Source organism: Dromaius novaehollandiae, chromosome 15, assembly GCF_036370855.1.
Source record: "Dromaius novaehollandiae isolate bDroNov1 chromosome 15, bDroNov1.hap1, whole genome shotgun sequence".
Classification (NCBI taxonomy): domain Eukaryota; kingdom Metazoa; phylum Chordata; class Aves; order Casuariiformes; family Dromaiidae; genus Dromaius; species Dromaius novaehollandiae.
The window spans coordinates 7729030-7750964 of NC_088112.1; the positions used below are offsets into that span (position 1 = coordinate 7729030).

The 21935-nt window shown below is 40.3% G+C and overlaps 1 protein-coding gene across 2 annotated transcripts in view; it reads right to left on the reverse strand.

Moving 5' to 3' along the window:
* TENM2 (teneurin transmembrane protein 2) overlaps positions 1-21935 on the reverse strand; it is a 1579923-nt gene that overhangs the window by 1442701 nt on the left and 115287 nt on the right. The gene's annotated exons all lie outside the window — the stretch shown is intronic.

The window sequence follows — 21935 nt, forward strand, 5'->3', positions numbered from 1 at the left end:
ACCCTGACTGAGCACACAGCTTCTGGTCAGTGATTTCTATGTACAGTGATTTCTCTTGAGAACCCTTATACACAGCACTGCTGCGATCTGTTTCTACGGTTAGGGAGGTATGATCATCTAGGTTAAGTCTTTAAAAAATTGCCATGTCGGAGGTACACTTAAACCTCATTTCCCCCAGTTCTCCTTCTCAACCAGATCCTTCTTTTGCTCTTAACTCCCAACTTATTCTCGTCAAGCCTCAATCAATCTTATGATCCTTCTCATCTCTGCCCTCGGCTCAGAGCAAGTCCTTTTCATCCCATGCTATCGGGCTCGTCGAGTCTCATTCCTTCTGCCAAGGACCTTGTTAAGTCTGGCAGCTTCCTCCTTTGAGCCAACCATGCTGATTGAGGAAGGCTACAGTGGAGGTAACAAAATATTTTCCTTGCCTTAAGGGAGTTCTAGTTTCAAAGGCAGTCAATGTTCATGAGAGTAAACTCTACCTTTAGAGCACTCTTTTTTGTGGAAGTGGGTATTCAAAGGACAGGCAGATCTCAAGGGGTCAAGCTTAAGTAAGGGGAATGTGTGTGCTGCAGAGGACGCTCGGTTCTGAAAACCAATTTCAGATCGCAAAATCAGCCAAATCACTGTTGCTTTTTATTTCTAAAGATCTTTGAAACCTTACACAGTGTTGATGCTTATACTATTCTGGCATTTATTTGATGACCTGAAAGTACAATGCAACCCTCAGAGGATTGTACAGGTTTCAGTAGTTTTTTAGTTGAGCAAGTAAGTTTGTGAATCGTGTGCTCATGCTACGCCTGATTCAGGTCAGCCCCATTCACCTCACGCTTTCATGAGTGCTGAAGTGACTCATTAAATTTTGGAAAAAGAAAGAAATAGTCTAAGGCCAGCTTTTACAATGCCTGCTGTTTCACTGCATATTTTATACCCATTCATTGCTGAATAACTCAGTCACAATCAAAAGCCATTACACTCTTAACAACCTGCTATTAAGTACAGCAACAAAATATTTTATGAGGACTCAGTACTGTCTAAAGTCATGACCAATTTTTTATAATGGCAATTAAGATGGGAAGAAGTTAGCAACAAGAGTAATGGCTGAATAGAAAAATCAATGAGTGCCTCTCCATTTTTGACAAAATTTTAACAAATAAAGATGAACTTAATCTTACATAAACTAACCTGTCAGAGAAATGAAAACACATTATTGAACTCTAATGCCTTCACTAAGCCAAGTCTGATTCAACGCCTTGATATTTTCAAGATGTGCTGGATGATGGATAGATTTTCTCAGCACTTCTGAAGCAGTCTAGAGGCTAGAAACACCATGGCCAGCTGCTGTGTCAACTTTCATACAAGTCGGCCTGCAGTGGCCCAGAGAGGTAAGGTGCAGAGGCAGGAATGGTGGCAGAGTACAGCTTTGGGGTTTGGGTTCTGCTATTTTTCTTTTCCACCTATGCATTCCCCTGGTCACACAACATGACTTAGTACTCACAGACCCTTTGAGTTCATGAAAGTTCATGAAGTGTGAAGCAGGAAAGCTAGGAAGTAGCTGAGACTTGTATCCTACCCATTTTTTTTCCCCAGAAAATACAATGATGTGTATTAAAGACAGGAATATAGATTTTATAATACTGTAGAAGATGAGTATCTGACATATTTCTGTTAGTAGCCATTACGGATGACTGGAGACCTGAATTAGTACTGTTTCCTCTACTGGTCTCCATGCTTCAAAAAAGATGTTCGAAATAGGGAGAAGAGTAAGATAAAAGATACCAGAATTAACTGAGGTTCCTGTAACCTGACTTGCTAATCCACTCAATTTATGAAAAAGAAAGTTGAGAGATACTCTCTTAAATTAAAACTACCCAGACGAGAAGACTTCTGGTAGCAGAGAGCTCTTTAATTTAGAAAACAAAGGCAGCACAATGTCTAACGTCAGTTTTCAGGCAGCGGAGTAAGCCAGCTGTCAGTTAAAAATAATCAGTCATAAGCAGAATGTCTTTCAAAAAAGAAAAATCCTGTAATTCAGCTACATCTTACAATACAGCTACTCAGAGAATTTCCTCCTCCTTTATAGGTAGGACTCAGCAACAATGTCTCATTAAGGTCTAAAATATCTATGCTCCAGAGAGAGGTTTTAAGAAACAATATTCAGGCAAGATATAGCATGCAGTCATAACCTTCTTCAATAACTAGCACCGTAATGTGACAAGTTTTTAATTATTTCAGGTATTGTTTGTAAATTCTCACTATCCATCTCACTCTTTTCTCAGTGCTGCTAAATCCTTGGCTTCAAGGATAACTTGTTACTATCTATTATTTATAAAGTTCTTTCTTCTTGTTAGCTCCTACTAGAATCTGTTGGGTTCGTACCGGTCCTATTAGGAAGCAATATCTTCATGATAGAAAGCTAATTGTCAGGGTCCAAAAACTCAGTGACAAATAAAAAAAGAAAAAAAAAAGAAAAGAAAAGAAAATCACATCAAACTATTAAGTGTGGCCATGAGTTAGTATCAAATTATTTTAGAATCATACAATTTTTTCTTTCAACACAATCTAGGAACATTTGTCCTTCATTCATGAATTAGCCTTGTTAGTTATGTAAAGCCACCATCTTGGTAACAACAAGCAAATAAAAAATGGGTCTAAAACATGTATTCAAAACTTGAATTTCATCAAAATTGCCCAGTCTTCTCTCTAAATGCCACTGAGAATCTGTACAAAAGATAAAGTCTTAAGCGCGTACCATCAGTGAGATGCAATTATAGTAAAATAAACTGTATCACAATGAAACCTGAACACCCCTTGACGATGAAGCCTTCACTGAGAAAATGGTGTTGGGAGAGATTTCAGGCAGACACTAGACAAAACTCCCTCAGTTCTTCCACCTGAAACGAGGCGTTATAAACCCATTTTAATTTATAGAAAAGGAGCTCTTTCTTCCAGCCTCTCCTCCTTCTTCCCTCATCCCCCCGAAACTGGTGAGCCAGCTGCAAATAGGAGTGCCCTTCCAGGAGGCCAAACTGGACACACTTCCCACCCCACTAGAAAAAAATCCTTGAGGAAGGAGGTTCTTTGAGCTCAGCTGTACTGTTCCTGTGAGAGAATGATGCCGAGGCACAGATGCAGCTGTTTGAATATTGAGGGAATAATGAATAGATTTTATTCCATTTGTATACCACACTGGATCACTGATAGCAAATAAAACCAAAAAATGAAAATCTTTTCAGAGCACTGATGTGGCCCCAGAAGAGTTCCTTCCCTATATTTGTTGCTTTGGGTTATGTCAGTTTGTTTTATAGCTGCAGTAATTTTAAATGCATTTTCCTCTCTTGTGAGATGCACTCTTTCAACTTTCCTTGAGGGAAGCTTGAGGCACTGATTTATGGTCAGATATGTGTGTACATATCTGACCATAAAACACATTGTACTTTAGTATTTACTGCTGGAAGACAGACAGATATTCCAAATTCTCTGTCTGAGTTATATTAGCTCCCTTGCTGTATGCAGGTACCATAACATTTTGCTAAAAAATAAAAAAAGGTTCTGGCTTCATTAAATTATCTCTAAAGTTTTGCAAATGTAGCATATCGACCTTTATCAACATAAAAAAAGAGACTTGTAATGTTATGATTTTACTTGCAAAGGAAACTTAAATTTGGAATTTTCAACCCACCCCTCGAAAAAGGGATGGAGCCTAGAAGCATTTGACATTTCATCACTTTCCATTAGGGGATTTAAGACAGACAATTTATTTCTCCTTACACTGTGTAGAAATTGGATAATAGTGTTAAAGAGTCAGAAATGTGTAGAAGCAGGAATCATCCATGCAATAAATTCAAAATTTGTTCTTTCTACAGTTTGGAGTCAAACGCAAGATGGGGAGCTGTCTGCAAAAATGAAAATGTTGGCAGCCTGCCTGCCCGGGTGCCCCAGCTCCCAGAGCTCGCGGGCTACCAGCGCCCGGAGGGCAGGCGCAGGAGGACCCCGGGCATGTGGGCTCCCAGCTCCGCGGGAGCCTGCCGGGCCACCCGGTGAGGCAAGGCAAAGCGGGACCCCCAGCACCTTCCCAAGGGGGCTGCTACGTACACCAAATACCTACACAGCTCAACTCTGCCTACTTTCTGTCCTCATCAAAATAACCCATCCCCATGCAATGCCACAACTGCAACAAGCCAGCACGCACAGAGAATTTCCAGTGAGTTCGCCAGACTTTGCTCGTTCCCATCCCCTGGTAGTCCACAGCGAAGGCCACTAAAGCTTAGCAGAGCACAGTGTAAGGCATTGGCTTGTAGTGTAAGCCCATCAGAGGTGGTTTTTGGATTGCAGCTATGTCGATGCAGAAACTTTTGAGCCAAATATCAGTAAAACCTCAAACTCCACCTTATTTTATACTTGAGGAAGAAAGAACACTCGAGATATTCAGCTTTGTGGAAAGCAGAGTAAAGAGTTTCCCTTCTAAGCAGATTTCTTGCTGCACTGATATTCCTTCTTCTCACAAACATAGGGACACGCACACCAGAAAAACATCAACTTTGCCCTATCTGCAATAGTTCATAGGAAAAGTAGGTGAAAGGAAATCCATCTCAGGATGACTCTGCATTCACTGTGAGAATATGGACCGGGTGATTGCCTTTCTAAATCAGCAGAAGTATGGAAGTAAATGATTTTCTTTGAATTTTATTTGTTATTTATTGCATTAACATTGGAATTACTGAGAAATACAGGCTTATTTATGCAACAAGAGTAGAAAGAATGAAAAATCGCAATGCCTATGGAATTACTAACCCAGATTTCAAATATACTGAACCATACACATACTGTGTACACCAGGCTTGTAACTTTTAGAAGTCAATAAAGCAGCATGAGAACTTGAATCTTACTGAAAACAAGTTTAAAAAAAGGAAAAGAAAAACCTCCCACTCTTTCCTTATTAAGAAGATCCCAATAACAGTTGAAAGAGCAGCCTTATAAAAACGTATGGACAATAAGGGAGAGATTGTCACAGAAGAACAATGGAAGAGCAGCAGGATCTCATAATAATGTTCTAAAGGAAGAAGTGAGACCCATCATCAGTTCCTGCCCCTCTGATTACAATAGCTAAAGGAAAGAAGTAACGTCAAGAACATTAAATTCAAAGCCTCTAATACTCCAGAAGTTTTCAGTTCTGTTGTATTCATTTAAAAAGCAATGATGAAAACTTATCTGATATAAATTGTGTATGAAACATTGCTTTCCCGCTGCAATGCTGCTTTCCCAAACTAGCCATAGTTTCTGATTTGACTATCGATACCAAAAACATTGAGGTTGTTCTGTCTGGTGGCAACCGTCAGAGCTCACAGTGATGGGAAGAGCTGCTACGGATGGAGAGACAGATAAATATTTTCCTTGGTGGCTGCAGTTAGTTAGAAACTTGGCAGCCAACCTCAGCAGTGCAGCTGTGCCCAGACTGGTACTAGGGTTCAGATTAAGACTTCTTGCTTGGGAAGCAGGCTCCTTCAAGGCATCCGCCCACAGAATATTTGCCCTTTCTTTTGTTCTTGTCACTATTAATGGACATTAGGAAGAAAAAAGAAACGTGAACTACAAGAGGCCCAAGAGTTATTGGGGGTTACTGTATAGATAAGAGTAGTATGGCATAACATGTGATCTTAAGGTCAGTCCTACCTATCCATACAAACACAGGCCTACTCCTGACTCTTCTGAAGCTTATAGATATTATCTGCAGGAAGAAGAGTGTGAAGTTGGACTGAGACTGCATACTTCATGCAAAATGACCATTAGGGCCTGGATTCATACCACCTAACCCTGGGTGTGCACCTGGCTGCCCTGGTGACTTCATAGGATGGGAAGCGACCGCCCAAGATCCACACCTCTCCCCAAGCACCAAGGCAGGCTGACCGAGCTGCTCGCCTAGCTGCTTAAAGGTAGGAGGTAGGAGAGAGAAGTAACACTAAAAAGTCAGACCTCAAAAGACTGCTAGTTCTGTATTCCTGTATAAAGTATCTGTAACAATCACAGCACTGCTGAGAATATAATTAGATAGAAAATCGATTTTTTTGAGGAAATGCCTACTAGGCTGACGACCAGTGGAAATTAGGCTTAGAGTTAATACCACTGAAATTAATATTTGACCCCTACAGACTGCCTGTTTGGGCAGTCTCTTTCAGGTAAAAAATTCTTTTCTGAGGTCCAGTTCTACAGTATGCCTTATTTATTACACAATACGGATTATGCCCCTTTCTTTGGGATGGAATGGGACTCAATGTCTGAGCTGTTGCATAATGAAGTTCCTCATCATTGTGGTGCTTTCAATATCTAAAACATTTAATCAAATCTGGAAATCAGGCTGACATTTATGCAGTTATGTGCTTTGTTTAGGCTCTAATACATTAATGAAAACAATTTCTAATATTTTGAATTGTAGCTTCCTCATTCCTTCCAGACTTAAAAATACTACAGTGGTTTCTCAACGATGAACTTGACTGGATTTTATAGCATATTTGATTAAGGTGTATTTTTATTTTATGCAAACACTCTGTTATTTTACAGGTGTTAACAATGAGTAGGGTAAGAAAAGTTGACCAGTTTGTGTCATTTATGCAAGAAACCATTTATGCAAGCAAATATGAGCTATTGCTTGGACTGACACAGAAAGCTTCATTGACAAGATATTTGGGTACTCGCCTTAATAAACAGGCCTTTTTGAATTGTTCATTACCTTTTAAATGAATCTTCAAGAAAAATGTTACCCCTTAAATTCTGGATTGAAGAAAATACCAAGGGAAACTTTTCAGCTCATTGGAAGTCTGAAGGCTATTGTACCTACTTTTTAAACCTGATAAAAATTCAGTCTTCTGTTTGTTACTAAATTATGTATCTCTGAAGCATAAATGTGTTAGCTTTAGAAAGCTACAAATTAGTGCATTTCCATACAGCTTGGGAGAATATAATCTTAACCATTTTGTTTTGGGTAGGAAAAATATTGTTTGCATTATAACACAGGGGAGCTGTCAGTATACGGTCAGACAGTTTCTTTAGCAGAAAGATTCTCAGAGTGTTAGCAATAAATTACCTAGCATTAACAGTATTTCATATAATGTCAGGTTTTATAATACAGAACTTCTCTCACTGAAATGTTAAATATCTCATTATGAAGGCATTTGATTTTAATTTAGCTTTTTAAAAGAAAAAAAAATTCTATGGACCCAGACTATTGTTTTGCTATAGATCTATTTGATACTTTCCAACTACAAAATCCGTGCATCTGTAACAGAATATTTCCTACTGATTTATTTAATAGTCACAATTTGGTTACGCTGCCTAAACTGTTCAAGCAGAACTGATGAGTTCTGAAAGTGCCATCAATAAAGGAAATAAGGGCCAACTGTTACTGTAATCAGGGGAATGTTGCCATGGATTTCAATGGCTTTAGGATCTGGACTTATGGCAGGAGATAAGAACCAAACTAATTAAAATGGATGACTTCTGTGGAAGAAAATCATTAAAAAAAAAAAAAAAGAAGCAAAAAAGAGAACTTATAAAAAGGGACTAACAGGAAAAAAGAAGGAATTAGAAGAGTTAAATGAGGGAAAGGAGAATAAAAGTTAGAGGAGGAAGAAAGTGGGTAATAATTGCATATTTGTATACACTGAAAGGTAGAAAACTTAAAGAAAACTATATTAAAAGACAATTTACCACTACCCCCAATATATATCTCTCTATAAATATGTTATCAAACCAACCCACCTCAGGGTATATCACAGAAATTTTAATATCTACCCCTTAATACTGTGAAAGGAAACAACTCCTTCAAAATTGAGGAATATTAGAACTACATCTTTTATTGTATTGCTATTTCTTTGCACTAATGACCGCAATATTAGGAGCGACCTCATTTTTAATACCTGCAGTGTGGTGTTAATCATAAACTTTTTGTGTCATAGCTATTGTTTTAGAGATTGGGTATCTTTTCTTTTTTACCTACAGGATAAAAAGGAGTAATGTGATTTAAGCAATTAGGCAATTAGCTGTGCAGATAGAGGATTATTAATGATGATGATCAGAACTCATGTTTTTAACAATAAAAAGCTATTGAGATAGCAAACAAAAGACTTTCCTGAACAAGAGAAGAGATTTCCTGGAAATTTGAAGGACGAGAAAAACTATAAATACCTTTGCATTTATCCTTTTCTGTCCAGGGAAGGTAAGTAGGCTAGTAAGTATGATGACTGATTTTTATTTCTGACATGACAATTGCAGCTCTATTCAAAATTTAAGAACAACAACAACAACAAAAATCAATGACGGGTAATTTTTGTTCCTTTTTGTTTTAAGAACTTTTTGTCACAACTTCAGCTTCTTGGAAACAATTTCCTAGTGAAAATTATTTAAAAATGCAATCAGGCTGTCGCTGCAGACTTTCGTCTTGCTAGCAAGACAGACAGAATGACCTCACATCTTCTTTTCTATTGGAATATTATTTAATTTGGAAAATTGAAACAGGTAAAGCTTTGCTTCTCACTTATCGTCTTGCCTATTTTTTAAGCAATTTGATGCTTTTAAGCAATTTCTAAGCTTTCACTTGGTAGTGTTGAAGGGAAGTGCTTAAGTGTAGTATTTGAGATACATTTCTTGTCATAAATGGCACCAATGCCATGTCACATTTTCTTGCTGGTCCAAAGTCTACAGCAGTTATGAGGAAGGCTGCAGTTCACATGGGTCTATCTCCATGGTAACTTGTTTACAAGGACTGAAATACATGCTGAAAAATTCAAGGTTAGCTTTCTCATTGTTCCTGTTTTGATGTTTTTGGCAATATGAATAACGTGGGCATAATCCTAGATTCAAACAGTTTCATGGCAGACTGAGTTGAAACAAAACTCCATGGAAAATGTGCTTTCATCAACCCCATTAGAAAAAGCAAATTCCAACGGCTGCTGATCAGAGCTATCTGGCACCTCTCGCGCTCCCGAACAACAGCCCGGCTTCTGCGCTCCAGCTTCGTATCTCAAGGATCAAGGCTGTACAGAGGTTCCTACTTTTCTGTGGTGATAACTCAGTACATGTGTGCGTTCATGTTGCATCCATGTCATAGCCTAGAGAAGTCACCTTGTCTAAAATCATTTCTGAATTAGAAAGGAACAAGCACCTTTTCACAACTTAAGCTAAATCACTTGATAAGAGTCTTTTGTGTTCTGAAAATTGAATGTAATAATACCAATACACTACAATCCTGTAACCTCTTACAACAATGCTATGGTAAATGTTTTAGGAGGATTCTGCATCCTTCACTCAGACAAAACAATGATTGTAGAAGTATCCCCCCAGAAAAGCCAGTGAAGATTGAGGTGACCTTGCTGCCTCATGCTGTTAGTTTAGGTATGCTTACACATTCTCAGCACTCGTTTAATGAAATGTTTAAAAGAAACATCATAAAATGAGTTTAAATCTACTGAGCTGTTTTTCTTCTTAGCAGATTACCTATAAAGAAGATAATTTATGTATTAATAAGATATCCTCTAGTTTGGGCTAATCAAACTTGCAAAAAAAATAGATTTTTACTCAGCACCTAATACACTTGCTTACTGTACCTTTTCGCAAACAGAAAAAAAAAAAAAATCCATGGCTGAAAATGCATCTACCACCTTTAATAGAACTGAGTGCAGCATGCCTTATTATGATAAAAGGTTTGGGGGACACTTGCCAAAGTCCCTTTGCAATGCCTTCTTCTTTTTTAAAGGTGCCTTACATCTCTCCTTCCTATTCATCAACACGGCCTATTTCTACCTCCCCCTTTCTGTTTGAACAGAAATGCTATACAAATGGATAGCTAAAATTCACCATTTGAACAAGGCAGTTACTTCATGGCTGCTCAATCTGATATCCTGAGTCTTGATGTTCTCATTAGACAAACAGTTAAAAGCTGCCAAACTGGCGGATAGCTCAGACTCTGCAGGATTTGGGAGCAAAGCTACTGAAACGAGGAAAGGAATTAAGAATTCAGCCACTACATTCGGATCTCCACCTGAAACCGAATACACTGTGTGTTGACAAGCACACAAGAGCTCCACTCTGGCTGTGCAAAGAAAGGGGGAAAAAATGTATTTTCAGTTACTTCTGGCTTGGAGCACAGCAAATAGCCTTTGGAACCATTACTGTCCCGTCCTAATCTACAATAGGAAAATTTCTGTAGTATCACAAATGTTATTTAATAATTTCTGATATTTAATAGGTCAGTGGGAAACTTCACATTTTCCTGGATGGCTTCTAAGTGAAAAATGGAACTTTTTGCTTTATGAAGAACTCTTATACAGTGTAATCAAGGGAAAAGTGGTGCTTTCATTGCCATATGCCTTGAAACATTGCTTATACTACAGTTTTAAATTCAAACAGTGTCTGTTAGGTTACCTCTGCCGCTCCTAAGTTATCTGCACACAGCATGACATGCCAGCTGGTCTGGGGAGAGCAAGTTGGACTAGTACGTGAAAGCAACAACATAAGTATAGAAACAAACATACCTTCATTCCCCATTTTTAAATTTGATTACTGTAATTAAGCTCATCAAAATGTGGATGTCTTAGACTTTCTTTGCTAATAAAAGACATTTAAAACAGACACCTGTTTCCAAATGCAGCTTTCCTTTCATATTTGCTATTCTGTATGGCATAGCTGAAACATTTTACAGAATTTCTTAGTCTGCTAAAAGGTGCTATCCCTGGTTGCGTATTAGTTTTTCTATTGCAAAGAAATCGTAAGATTCAAAGCTTTTTAGTTGAAGTGCAAACAAAACAGTGAAAGAAAATAGCTTTTGGTCCCCTGATGCCGTGCCTGACAGCTGACTTGGCATAGCACAATGAACAAGACATGCATCGCTTGAGAAGAGCAAGAAAATGTCAGTTGGGGCTATTCATATAGTGAATAGGATGTGATAACCTTTAAATACATATAAACAATGTGTCCTCACATACTGTGCTTTGCTGTTCTCTTCAGAAAGATATTGTCCTACAGTTCTGCTTATGGTACAGCAAGGAGTATGCCTGCCCATTGAAAGTTACTATTTTTTCCTCCAACACGGAAATAAAGCTTTCTAAAGGTCTAGTTAGCTATAGGGGCAAAGGGAAGTAGTCAGCATTACAATCATTCATCTGGTCTGAGTGTTCTAGCATTGGATACATGTAATTCCAATGTAAATCAATGATGACGTGGTCCAGCACTGGATAAATTTCCAACGTGAATCAACACTGATCTCAATTTACAAAAGTAAAGTCCAACAGGGAAAACTCTCACAAACCTGTGATGTTACACAGTCCCCCTCCTACCCCTCCCTTCTGAACGAGGAAAAGCAACCCCATAATCTCTAATTGATTCACCAGGTTAATGAGTGAGAAAGATTTCCAAGGAAACATACTAGATCTGGCCCTAAAACTTTTCCTGGGGTTAGAAACCCATTAATCATGTTATCTATATCTGGAATATTCACGGTCACTTATACAGGAGCTGTAGTAGAACACAGTGTATGTAGCAATACCACTAATGACTGTGAATAGCTCTTGTGCTTATCACTGTTTAATAAAGCTCTGGCTAATGTAAAATATCTGGATTATTATTTTAATCCTTAAATATATACACACACTGATTTTGAGAAAACCTACATTTTTGTATCTTCAGATAACATGCTAGCATCTTCAGTGAGATGAGTCCTTCCGACTCCCATCAATCATTTGTTATGCCTGGGGAAGATTACAGTGCAAAGTCATTTCCAGAGCAATCATTTAGAAGAAGCTACATAAGGTTGAGGAACCTGAAGTTTGAGAAAAAATGTAGTATTTAAGAGTTGCAGCTAAAAAGATGACTAAGCGACAGTATACAGTATTCCTAAAATGACTGACTTACATAAAACGGCATTGAATTTTAGTGCTTAAGAACACAATAATTCATACAGTATTTGTGAGGGTCTGGATGCACACACACACATATTCAAACACAGCAGCAAAAAGATTAAAAGTAGTCAAATAAACCACTGAATTAAATTACAATAGTATTTGGAGGCTATTAAATCCATCGATTAATATTGATTCTTTGACTATTTCATGCATAAATCCCTCAAAGCTAGTGGTAAGTGACAAGGGGAGCTGATTAACTGCCTACTACTTTCACATTTCTATTGCATAAATTCCATGATCTGATGCAGAAATAAAGGCATGAAGGAGGCATCTGGGTCTTCAAGTCCAATTCCAGACTACTGTAGACACTGACATTACATAAGATTATGTACAGATTCATCCAGGTGCTTCACAACACTGGGCTGTTCTCTTGTCCCCCACTCCAGCTGAAAGGCTGTTCCAGGACTTACTGCTCTCATAGCCAGAAATCTTCTGATTTCTGCACTGCTTTTCTCCAAGCCTGATTATAACTATTTGTCACCATGCCATCATTCTCCTTTGGCTTAAATAGTTCCTTCCCTTACACCGTGCTTATTCCCATGACACAATTGCAGATAGCAAATCACTCCCCGTCTCAGCCCTCCTTATGTTCCTCCAGTCTGCTTGCTTTTCTCTCTCTTTCTTGAAGAGCCGGATAGGAAAATATTCTTTCTTTCTTATAAAATGGGATATATCTATTCCTGTAATGGTGATGGCTGATGTTGTATAAATAATTGCTTTTTCAGTTTAGTGGCGAAGCCAAAATACAAAAGAAAATCTACACAGCAGTACTGCCTGCCCAGTTACTTGCCAGAACATGGAATAATACCTGTATCCTCCCAAAACAGTGGAAGGAAGCAGTCCCTCGTTTCTGCCCACGAAAATAATCTTTACTGACACTAGTTGGGTTTAATGCTCTTCCCTGTTTTGACACCTACATCCTGCACCCCAAAATAGTGCCCTAATAACCATGGTACTGGAAGGAGCAAAGACTCTTCATCTCAGAGAGGCACACAGGAGAGCTACAGAGCTCACCAGGTGGGACTTCTTCACGACGACATCCATGACTGCACCCACTGTTCAGGTCTCCTCCCCTCCACTGAAGCCAGGCCCCGTAATTTGGGTGGGCAGACCGTCTCTCATTTCCTCCTGACAGACCTTTTCCTTGACGGCAAACACTTACATACACACTGAGCCAAAAGGCCGGGAGGACTCCTCGCCCTGATCATTTCACCCATCCCAGACAAAGGTTCAGATTCATTTCCTGGCTGATCCAGAGACTCTATGAATGTTGCCTTTAAAAAATAAAAATCACAGTTTTACTCTGGCAAATGTACCCATAAGTCTTGTCCAATAAGTATAAAAAAATTTTTAAACAAATGATTAATTTCTACACACACATACACACAGCCTACGCATGCGCACACACGCTCACCTCTGGCAGTGACAATATCTCAGACACACATAAAACTCAAACAGTAGGCTTAGCAGTGCAGTAATTTCAAGGTAGTGGCAAATTTATGCATTTCACATAATCTTGCTCTCAAATTAAAAGAAATGTATGTTTTCCATTTCACCTTGGAAAAAAAAGATCAAACTACTAATCTAAAAAATCTACCTATTCCTGACTGAGGGAAAAGCGAGTGACGGAATTTTTTCAGTTGAAAAAGTAGTATGATAACACCTTCCCTATTTAAGCAAGCTTTTACCAAAGTTGACAAATTTAAGTAACTTAAACTAGGTAACTGAATCCTTACTCATAGAAGAAGACATGGCATACAACACCTGAGCAGGGCTAAGGCCTTAAATCCGTCACAGGCTTGGTGTCTACAAGATTAAGCAATACAGATGACATTTAGCCCGGTGATCCAAGGGAACTATATAGATCAGCTCTTCTCAACATTTTTGCTGTTAAGCCTTATTTTAGAAAATTGGCAGTGTTGCACAAATCACTGGATTCAACACTTGACTTTCCTTGCCCAGTGCCTCGGCCTCTCCCCCCCGGGGCTGCCACCATCTCCTCCTCCCCGCCATTTCTCCAGCTCCTCTTGTCTGCGCTCGGGCTGGACCTATGACCCACCGCCGGGCTGGTGGCACGGTTTAAAACTGCTTTAAAGCCCTACAGGCACCAAAAGGACTGGCCCTGCTCTCAGCTGTTCCCCCGTGCCAGCCCTAGCCCTCCAAGCGCCTCTGCGACCAGCCGCACGTGAGAACTCACAGGGCTGAAAACCAGTTTCTTGCTGGGTTAGCTCCTGCCGGCAAGGCGCCGGGGGCCGGGGCCTTCAGCAACGGAGCAGAAGCGGCCCTGCCTCTTCTTGCCCCGCACACATGCATTGGTGGCTCCACCGTCCACACCCTCGGCTGACCACCACCCCGAGGGCCACAGCACGGAGCAGCAGCCTCCCCCCCGGTGCAGCCAGGCATCTCATGTGGCTGTGTGTGGACATGTAGGTGTGCACCTGCGTATTATGATCAGAGAATTATATCCTTACACACATATATGTAAAAGCCATAAAAAGATGTAAAACACACAAATATAGTTACCCAAATATTTTAGTTAATGATTCAGGATATATACAGATAATAAGTTGTCAAAATTTCTACTAAAAGCAGCACATATTCTCTTTCCATCACTCTGCTGCTCTCACATACTCAAACATTTAATAGCACCCAAGGTAACTCCCAATTTTCAATATACAATCTCCTGTTTTGCTCCTGTTTAGGTCAGTGACAGTGCTCCTATCTTCTCCAGGAGGACAGGGTGAGCACATGGCTCGTACGGCGCTCGCACGATATTAAAATAACACCTCACAACCGGAGAACTTTGCCATACTTAATTAAATATATGAATGACTTGTTTGAAGAGTCTTCTGTTTGCCTTCTGGATCTTAGCCACACAATCTGCTGACGGCACCAGGGTTATCTCCACTGCCACTCCGGCTTCCTCCAGTTCGCTCTGCTCGCTGTGGCTTAGAAGCATATGTTCGCGGGGGGGCTTTAACCCCAACTTCCACTTTTTTTTATACTCCCTTAAACTGAAAGCAACAAGCCATTTGTTTACTGTGGTTCAAAATTAATTAGGCTCCTCTACAGCGCATTTCAGGCCGTTTGCTGCTGGTGCACTTTACTGAGCACTGTAGTAGCACTTTGCATCCTGCACACCTCATTCTTTAAAGGATCTCAGAACATTTCATAATATGAAGAAACATTACTGTAAAAGAGGGAGAAATAGAAACACAGAGAGATGAGGTAATTTATGCACAGCAACGAGACACACTAGACTGTATGTATATACATACATACATAAATATATACATATGTATATACACACACACACACACACACACACACACACATTTTCTCCTAACTGATGAGCAATTCCTGCACTGTTCCAAAGGGGCCACACTCTTAGCCCAGGGGCCCTGAACATAACCTCTTGCTACAGCAAAGATCATCACACATCAGTAATACGTAAAACAGAAGAAACCCAGATTCTTACTGGGTTCATTCCTTCATTTAAGCTTTGGCTCACTAGCATCTGTCATTGCGTTAACGCTGTTTGCACAACTGAATGCAACATCTCTTCTGTAATGGATAGATTTATACTACCCTGAACTGAAATGACTAAATTGTTAAGCCCGTTGGACTCTCACACGCAGATACATAATATTTATACATATTTACCTTCCAAAAATTTCAGTTGATGAAGGGTGATTTAACACATCTGTAGCAACTTCAATTTTTTGCAATTAACTACACACTCAGATTCATTAAAAATGTCAGTAAGAAGCCTAAGTAATCATAAAAAAGTGTTACTATTTCCTAGTCCTGAAACCATAATTCTGTGAATTTGCTGTGATTAACAGCTCCAGGACCACACCAGGCAAGAGCAGCAACACACAGCAAACTTGTCCGATAGGTGTGAAAACTATGGAAGACCGTGAGAGCACTGCTGCCACCAACAGCTGGCATCCCATCACTCCTCAGGGCAATCCAAGGCACCGACAACTGAAAATCCAGCTCGAAACCACTACCAGCTCGCTGCTGAGTAGAGCAACGCTGTATAGAGCCTAACTTGTGGAACATCTAGAATATCGCTTCCAACCGACTCTTCCAAAAGCTCTGCCGAGTCTAAAACCTGCCACGTTGCCATTCTTACAGCAGTTCAAGCAACAGAAATTCTCCCACTTGCCAGTACTGTATTGGTCCTATAACCAGGCACAAAGGAAATACCAGTGAAAATACTATCCAGCTTCTTTCCTTACCCTTTCTAAGACGATGCCCCCCAGCAGCATTTGCTATCCTTCAAGTTTGTATAACGCTACTTTCAAAAAAGTATGTCAGCATCATTTTGGAAACTATTAATGTCCTTGGCTCACCTCTTTGCATGCCGTGTCTCAAAATTACGGCTGCATTCTTTAGACAGCTATCATTCTTCTAAACTGTGAGTTCACACTGCTCTCTGCTTTTTCCCATTTCATCCCAAGTTAATTACTTTACAATCAGTATCAGAATTATAGCCCTTCTTAATCTGTTTTGAAACATCATGGCATGTTTGCGGTGCTTTTCTTTTACCTCCTGCTACTAACTACTAGATGACACTGTTACTAAGTACTAGATCATTATACATATGCAAGCAGGAGATAAATTAAATATAATATAAATGCACATATAAAATAGGTATTACAAACAAAGAGTCTGATTAAGTACTGAACATCCACTTTAAAGAAAGCATTAAAATGTATTCCAGTTTTATGCTCACTTTTATTTGCTTTCTTTATATAAGAATGCTCCTATCCATAGGCTTAAATTATTTGTTGAGTACAAATACAATACACTGGCTCCACTAATAAGTAACACATCTGTTCTTCTCCATGGTTTAGGCTGCAGTAAGAACATACTTATGTTCTTTCACTAGATCTCAACTTATTTGATACCTGTCAAAAGCTTGATTCTAACTTTGAAATCAGCTCATGAATCTAACCCAGATTCCTCAGAAACAGATTTTAAGCTGGGATTTATGACGACAGAATCTCTGGGTCTCTGCTAAAATGAAGGTGTGAAAAGGGCAAGAGCAATGAGAAGGAATTCTTGATCCAGAGGACCTTGCTAGAGACTGATTTTCTAGAAATCTTCAGTAAACGTTGCAAAACCTTCCTCCTCCTGAAGCCCTTTCTGCTGCAATTCCTCACAATTCACACACACTTACTGCTACCAAGCCGTTATCAATCCCCATCCCTGAGCAGAGTTTTGATTTCAAAGAGGAAGAAACAACAGAGTTTTCATACAGCCTTCTACAAAACATACGATTACTATAGATTAGGTGTGGAAGAAAGTTGTAATGCGGAAACATAGAATATATTGAATTTGGTGTAAATAATTCATCTATGCAATATCCAGTACAAACACCACAAGGCTGAACGTAGCCAGCTCCTCCACAGAAAGCCTTCCAAAGCGGCTGCACCAAAGGCTGTGGCCCAAGGTCTGCCACCCGCACGGGGCAGCAGCCCCCTCCCAGGCACCTGCCGCAGGGGCCGAGAAACACGACACGCTCGCAGAGCAGAGACACCCGCCCCAAGTGCCAGGCGGCACCAAGCTCAAATGCGCTTTCCAAACAAGAAAAAGCACTTAAAATGATAGAGGTACATTACAGCAACAAAACATGCTTCTTGTGGAAAATACCGATTTGTCAAAGCAAGTATCTGTAGAAAAATGATTGTTACAAAATTGCTCAGAGAAAAATAATTCTGGAAAAAAAAAAAAAACAGGCAAACAATGACAACACCCCCCATATTTTAGTAAGGTGAAAGTGTTCTGTTTAGACCTTTTTGCAGCACTTGGATTTCCATTTCAGAATTTCTTCACTTCAATTTTTAACACTGTTAAGGGCAAACTAAGTCATCAGTACGGAATGATTTCCTGGAATTTTGTTTCGAATAAAACTTTAAACTTTGTCCAATGCCATTTTGGAATGGAAGAAATGTTGTAATTAAATCCCAAGAAAAAAACAATACCCACTTTTTGGTGTACCCAGATTGCAGTATAGGAGACCTGTTAAGGGCACTGCATTAGCAGTTCGGGCCATTGTTCTGGCTCCTACGTCTGCAAACTTGCTCTAGTTTTTAATCTGGTCATTACAAAAAAAAAAAACAAAAACAAAAAAAAACACACAACCCTCCAGATGCATAAAATTACATCCCAAGCATTCACCTAAGGGCCAGAAGAGAAACGGACATTAATAAAGATCCAGATGCATGCCGTGAGAACCGCATGTAGGTACTTTATGTGATTATTACAATGTTATTCCAGTAGACCTTTTCTTCAAAAGAAGTCTCACCATAATAATTTCAAAATCAGCGTCAAAAGCCATTCATCAAGACTTCTCTTTTTAGTCACTTATCCTCAACTTGGTACACACAAATCGCCACTATTACTGTCAGAGCAGACACGAGATTCTGCAGCCGCAGTCGGTTTCTTGACAGCGGTTATTTTAGTTTGCTTTGTTCCAATTACTACTTATGCTTTATATAATAACAGTTGTCCTGTATTGTCTTATTTCTGTATTGCCGCATTTTGGATGTTCAGTAACAGCAAATGTCTCCGTCCTGCATTTGTTTCTCTGCCCAGAAGACCTGCCGTTGTAGCCTGTCCCGCACGGAATCGCCGGGTCGCTTGTTTAATGGCAGATGCTGCCAACAGCTGGAAACGATAGTGACACAGCCCCGGACATGGCAGACCCGACGGCCGCTTGGCTTCTGAAGAAACGTGTGCCCAGGCAAGCAGCAGCGGCGGTGCGCACGCCCCAGCACGGGAGTGCCCGCGCCGGTTTTCACGAGGGCGCACATGAAAAGTGAGCAGTGAGTTGCAGCTCTCCTTTTGCAGGCTTCAGAGTCGGAGGCTTTAAGACTCTCGTTGCCTAATGAGGTTTTGCAGATCAGAGCACAATTAGCAATGCAGCATTTCTTCTTAGAAGTTTGCATTCAGTGCAAATCAAGAGAGAACAACAATGAGAGGGAAGGGGCCTAGCTAACATTAGCCAGTGCTTTCCAGTTCTTGAAAAAATACGAGCGCGCCACAAAAGGCTATCGAAACGTCTTTTGTCTTTGACTGCAGTGGAGGGAAGACAGCAGAAAACAGACATGTTTTCGGGCAGGAAGATTTGAAAGATTAGGCTTTTTTTTAATCTTTGCAGGCTACATGGAAGAAATAAGGAGAAACCCCACCCAACAGACTGCTTAAAAGAGAATCGCAGGGTTACAGAGATTTACAGATAAGGGAGCAATACTAATAAAATGCTTCATATAAAACAGACCTCCAGACTTTTGGGGAAAATCCATTTCTACTGGTCTCAGTAAGGAAATAATACCAATGTATTTGATTTGCTGAGATTTGATCTGATGCCTGAGACTTCAAAACAGTTCTTTTTTTAAGCAAACCTTTCTTCAGTATGAACTGAAACAGTCTTTAGTTCCTTACAGTTTCGTTAAATTTTAACCAGCCAGGCTGAAATTTTCCACAATAAATGAAATATTCCAGGTTGAATGGCATAAAAAAAAACCCCAAAACCAAAAAAAAAGTCTTTTCATAAATGAAGAAAAGTATTAAAAAGTGTTTTGCATTTAGTTAATGAAAGTGAAGTTTTCTGGAGACAAAATAAGAGCCCTGCTCTTTGGTGAAGGGTCACGACACTCGGAATAACCTTGTGTAAAGGAGCTGTCTTTTGACGTCAGACTGAAAATCACATCAGAGCTGGCCAAGTTACAGATCTTTCAAAAATATTAGTTCAGACATACTCCGGAGGCAAGGAGTACGCAGCTAGCACAGTTAGCACTTCCCAGTTTTCCATTGTCTCTGTGCTTTCTGCATGTCACTGCAGGTCCCAGGCACCATTCCCAGGGGATAGAGCCAGTCTTTCCCTCAGACAAGCAATGTCAGCAGCCAAACCTGAGCTTCTGCCTCTCCTGTGTGCTCACTGACCTAGCGGCAGCGAAGCAGGATGAGGCACCGTGATCCAAAATGAACCTCCTCTGCTCTTCCCCGAGACACTCATCCTCTCCTCATGCTTGCAGTTTGTGCCTCATGACTTACCTCCAGGATTTTATCCAGCCCTTCTCCATTCACTGAAGTTGGTTACCTAGCCTGAGACACTGACTTATCACAATCAATATCAATAGCCGGCATTTCCAAAGCACAACTTCTGGCGAACCAGCTTGGTCTTTCAAAAGTAGAGCACCTCTACAAATCAGATCCAAGCATTTCAGGCCAGGCAGCCAAAGAAAAAAGCAATGAAATCAATGGACACTTGGGATAATTTGATTTTAAGTGAATTAATTAACACCACACGGGAACTCTATATTTCAGGACGGAGCATTCTTCTCCCTGAGCCCTGAGGCTATTCCCTTCCTCTCTGTAAGTCCCTGCCTCTTTCTTTCCTCACCATCCAACTTTTACAACGTATGAGGCCAGACTCCTACTGATAAGGATCGCTGTTACACACATTGATTTAATCCCAGAAATGGGATACGAAAAAAGTGACTGTCAAGCAGTTATCTAATTATATCATAAAGTTATACACAAGGCAGCTTAAAAAAATATTGCACGTGCATTTCCTAACTTTAAAGTTTTTACAGTCTTAAAATATTCTTTCAGTACTTGTGTGTGTACACCCACACTTAAAGTCTAAACTTTCCTCAACTAGTTAATGTTTCATTCCCAGAGAAGACTAGCGCAATCTTTATCAACTTTGAAGTTTAGCGCTAATGCATATATACATAAAATACTAGCCTGGCATCATCTCCTATCTGCCAGCCTCCACTTGTTTCCTAACCCAGTTCATTTTCTACCACTTGATAAAAATAAAAAGGAGACAGGAGGAGAGTACATCTATGTACTGAGGGAAGACAGAGCAAGAATGAGAGACTTACAATTATGCCAGGCTTCACTTAAGAGAGCAAGCTTGCTCTCAAAACGACGGCAGCAATTACCCTCTTGTGACAACTTCCAGGTAGAAGACACTTCCAGGGGCCACAGATTTTCAGCACATAAAGATGTCTGGAGAGTCTACCAAATATCACCTATGCCATATCTGAAGATTAGTAACAACAGTGACATTGGTCTTTTCTCCATTAATGAAATTTCGTTAGAGTGATCTTCGGAGCTTTAGAAGTCAAAGCCTTGCTTCCAAATAGCAATAGGCTTGTGGGACCCAATGCCAAAAGATAAGAAATTTCTTTGGAAATAAAATGACTTTAACAGCTGGGTGGGAGTACTGTTCTGTATTCAGAATTAAGAGTTGTAGAGAAGACTGCAGAATTTTTACATCATTTAGAGGGAAGCTACATTTCTCAGAAAGTCCAAAAGCGATTTTGCTGCCTCCAAGTCTCTATGGTGATGCTGCCTTCCCACTCCAGCACCTCACGTAACCTCTTCCAGGCGCCATGGTTATGTTGCGGACTTCCAGCTCTGTGTGAAACTGGCCAGTAGGTTTAAGGAGTTACGGAGGCAGAAGAGAAACAGGAACAGAAAGGTAAAGCCATGGCAAAGTAGGATGTCCTAGCACGACTGCAGTACTGCAGTTCTGACTGTTGGGATACTGAGTAATGCATCAATTTTTGAAAGCAGCAGTGCCACAGAAGCCCACCATGCCCCGGCTCCCTGAGGGGCTCAGCACCGCCCCAGCCAAGCTCCTGGCTCAGCTCCACTAGAGAGTCAGGGAGGAAGAAAGCGGTTCTACTGCCACCTTGCACGTGTTCAGCATCGTGCGTCTATGCCTCTGTATGCCGGCCTTTCTAGACACCAGCCTGACCCTGCCGTGCAGTGTGGGGCTCAGGAAGGAGCGGGCTAGCGAGAGGAAAGCAAGGAACCTCTCACACGTTCTCCTAGGGCTTTCTGATTTCTGGCACAAATTATTTAATAGTAGTGCTATACCTGCTGGTTTCAGGCTACCTTTTTTTAATCTTTCTAAAGATTCAAATTGCAATTCCAATTCCTCTTCCCACTGGGAGT